Genomic DNA, 4137 nt, shown 5'->3' with positions numbered 1-4137 from the left:
TCTGGCTGTATGGGAGAGGCTGTGCAGGGCTGGCAAGGAAGGAAAGGGGAGGCTCTGCCAGGCCGAGAGAAAGGGGGCTGGGACCCTCTCACCCGCGCACGCTCTGGAAGCTGGGGGTCTATTCAACCCTGACAAAACCTTCCAATCTAGAACTGTACTGTCCAGGACAATGGCCACCTGTGGCTCCTGAGCACCGGTCTCCCATGTCTGAATACCCTACAAGTAAAAGATGCACAGGATTGCTCAGCTTTGGTGCAAGCAAAGGAATGTGAAATATCTCACACATCATTTTACCCCTGACTACGGGCTGACAGGATAATATTCTGGAGCTACTGGCTTAAAAAAAAAAAACCCACGTTGTTAAAATTAATTTCACTTGGTACTTCTTACTTTTTTTTTTTTGAGACACAGTTTTGCTCTGTCTCCCAGGCTGGAATGCAATGGCGCGATCTCGGCTCACTGCAACCTCTGCCTCCCGGGTTCAAGCAATTCTCCTGCCTCAGCCTTCTGAGTAGCTGGGATTACAGGCATGCACCACCATGACTAGCTAATTTTGTATTTCTAGTAGAGTTGGGGTTTCTCCATGTTGGTCAGGCTGGTCTGGAACTCCTGACCTCAGATAACCTGCCCGCCTCAGCCTCCCAAACTGCTGGGATTACAGGCGTGAGCCACTGTGCCTGGCTGTTTGTTTTATTTCTGTTGGACTGCTTTGTTCTAGACAATATTCCCGTTTTGTTCTTTTTGATTTTTTCAAGATGGAGTCTTGCTCTGTCACCCAGGCTGGAGTGCAGTGGCGCCATTTCGGCTCACTGCAACCTCCACCTCCCGGGTTCAAACAGTTCTCCTGCTCCAGCCTCCCTGGAAGCTGGGATTATAGGCGCACATCCCACGCCCAGCTAATATTTGTATTTTTAGTAGAGATGGGGCTTCACGACGTTGGCCAGGCTGGTCTAGAACTCCTGACCTCAGGGGATCCACCCACCTTAGCCTCCCAAAGTACTGGGATTACAGGCATGAGCTACCGTGCCTAGCAATATTCCCATTTTGTGGATGAGAGGTCTTGAGGCTCAGAGGGGTTTTGGCACATGGCTCCCAGGTACTTTTTGCTGCTCATAAAAATCATGAATGAATGAATGAGTGAATGCATAAATGAATGCATGCATGCATGAATGAATGAAGGCCTAGTCCTGGCTGCTGAGGAGACACAGGTGAAACCTGTCCCCGTTGCTGCCCTCGAGGAGCTCCCAGTCCAGAGTCTGGTCCAGTCTGGGAAGGAGAGGTAGTGGTGGAATCAGAGACCCCTGCATTCTGGGGGACCCCAAGGCCTCTGTACAGTAGGGCGGGGAGTGGTAAGTGGCTCCTGGGTCCACATCCTGGCTTCACTGCTTCCTGGTTGTTTGACCTTGGGAGAGTTACTTAACCTATTTATGCCTCAGTTTTCTCATCTGTGAAATGGGGATGATAATAATTATCGATATTATGGAAGCAGCTCCCTCTTGGGTTTCGGTGGGGATGAAGGGAGTTAACACACTCGACTCAGGCGGACCAGAGCTTTGCACACAGTGTGTGTAACCTGTTAATGATTAGTAATAATTCGGGACAAATGCTGTCCATCACGTGGCACCTCGTCCTGACAGCTGCACTTGGGAGGGTTGAAGGCAGTGTCCTGCCCCGGAGAGAGAGAGCCGCACTCCCAGCAGGTCCCAAGCTGCCACCGCCTGGAGGGGAGAGCGGAGGGACTCTGTGACTTTCCCTCCAAATGGTTTCTCTGGGTCCGCCTGGGCCGCGCCTGGAGTCCCTGCTCTCTGAGCTTAGTCTCCCCGGCCTCGCCTGCCACCCACATCTCTTTGCTCCCTGACACACCCACCCTTACCCTACCCTATCCCAGCTCTGTCCCTGAGGCCCTGGGGCCTTTGAAAGTGGCTTTGAAGAGAAACGCCCTCCAGGTAAACAGAACTTCCATGTTGCTTCTGTGCTCTCAGCAGACAGAGCCTCTGGTTCACTCCTGGTTACCAAGGACATCCCAGGGAGGGTTGGTGGGAGGTGGGGGTGGGGAGCAGGGAGCCCAACACAGTGCCTGATGCACAGGAGAACCCACTCCAGAAGGTGAGGGGAACCAGGCCTAGGGGACAGCGGGGTTCCTGGAGGTCTGGGCGGGACTTGGCAGGCTGTGGGCGGCACTATGAAAGCAGAGGCCCCCAAGCCACAGGAACAGCCAGAGGAAAGGTCTGGGGACACATCTTGGGGCAGCGAGATGATCCATCACATTCACGGTGAGGCCAGGACCCTCCAGAGCCTCGATAGACCCCAAGCATCCCCAGGACTGCAGGGGGACGCTTGGGACCCACCCTTGACAGAGCCTTTCAATCTAGACAGCCACCTGCGGCTCCTGAGCACCAGTCTCCCATGTCTGAATGAGGCTGTCGGGGACCCCACTGAGCAGGATTTGCTGAAGGCTGAGTGAAGGGGTCGGGGCTGTTCCCACAACTGGGCAGGGGTTGGGGGCCCCCAGAGACGGTAGCAGGAAACGGGATCATTAGAACCAAACAGGGTCGATGGGAACCAGACGTGATGAGGTTTTGGGGGCTCTTCCAGAAGAGAGATGTTTTTCTTTTCCACTGGAGCTGTAGCTGGGGGAAGAGAAGGGTGCAGGCTGTTTGTTCCTCCCTGCTCCCCCCCCACCTCCGGCCCAGTGCGGCATCAGGATGTTCTGCGGCCCCAGCCACCAAAAGGGAAGGAGAGCCACACCTGGAGGCGATTTGCATAAATGCTCCTGTGGTGCCCTAGGCCAGTTTCTGCGGAGAGGGCTGGGCAGGACCCATGTGGATGCAGGGACCAGGGAACAACAGCCCCCAGCCCAGTCCAACCCTCCCTCCCTCAGCTTGCAGTCCTGGGGATGCTTGAGGTCCACCCGGGCTCCGGGCTCCAGAGGGTGCTTCATGGTAGTCTCCCCTGCTGGCAGGCGCCATGACTGCTCAGCCTCACTACTCATGCTCAGTGCCCCTGCGCCAGCCACTTCTTCCAGGAAGCCCTCTGGGTCCTCAGGTTGGATCAGGCACCTTCTCTGGGCTCTGGAATGCAGTGGCGCCATCTCGGCTCACTGCAACCTCCACCTCCAGGGTTCGAGTGATTCTCCTGCTTTGGCCTCCCAAGTAGCTGGGATTATAGGCGCGTGCCACCATGCCCAGCTAATTTTTGCATTTTTAGTAGAGATGGGGTTTCGCCAGGTTCACCAGGCCCATCTCTAACTCCCGACCTCAAGTGATCTGCCCGCCTTGGCCTCCCAAAGGGTTGGGATTACAGGCGTGAGCCACTGTGCCTGACCTTCCCTGGGTTCTGACACTGGCTTAGAGCTCCCAGTGTTTACTGTGGTGGATTTTAACTCCCTCTTTCAGTGAGCGGTTATCCAACTTAGACACCCTCCCCAGCTCCACTCAGCACTGGACCTAATGGGGTACTGCCTGTGGCCACACGTGCCCGCCTCCCCAGGCCTCCCCAGATCCCAACCCCTCCCTCATGCCCACCTTCTAACCCTCTACTCCTGGGGCCACTCTGAATTATACACACACACACACACACACACACACACACACATATATATAATAAATTGGTTTTTAAAAATCAGGTAAGTCACTTCAAAGAAAAGCACTCATTACAAAAATTACAAAACCCACAGAGGCATAGAGAGTAAAATACGAAACACCCCTTTGCCTGGACTGGCCCCAGTCAGTCCCTTCCTCATGGTAACTACTGTTAGATTTGTGTAAGCTAAGGTATCCAGTCTTTTGGCTTCCCTGGACCACAGTGGAAGAAGAACTGTCTTGGGCCACACTTAAAATACACTAACACTGATGATAGCTGATGAGCTAAAAAAAAAAAAAATCACAAAAAAATTTCATAATGTTTTAAGAAAGTTTATGAATTTGTATTGGGCTGCATTCAAAGCCATCCCAGGCTGCAGGTTGGGTAAGCTTGGTATAGAGCTTTCTAAATCATGTGTGTGTGTGTGTGTGTGTTAAAAAATATATATATAGGCTGGCGCAGTGGCTCAAGCCTGTAATCCCAGCACTTTGGGAGGCCGAGACGGGCGGATCACGAGGTCAGGAGATCGAAACCATCCTGGCTAACACGGTGAAA

This window comes from Colobus angolensis, unplaced genomic scaffold (genome assembly GCF_000951035.1).
Source record: "Colobus angolensis palliatus isolate OR3802 unplaced genomic scaffold, Cang.pa_1.0 Scaffold149, whole genome shotgun sequence".
Classification (NCBI taxonomy): Eukaryota; Metazoa; Chordata; class Mammalia; order Primates; family Cercopithecidae; genus Colobus; species Colobus angolensis.
The sequence above is the reverse complement of the archived record's forward strand: the minus strand, read 5'-3'. Positions refer to the sequence as shown.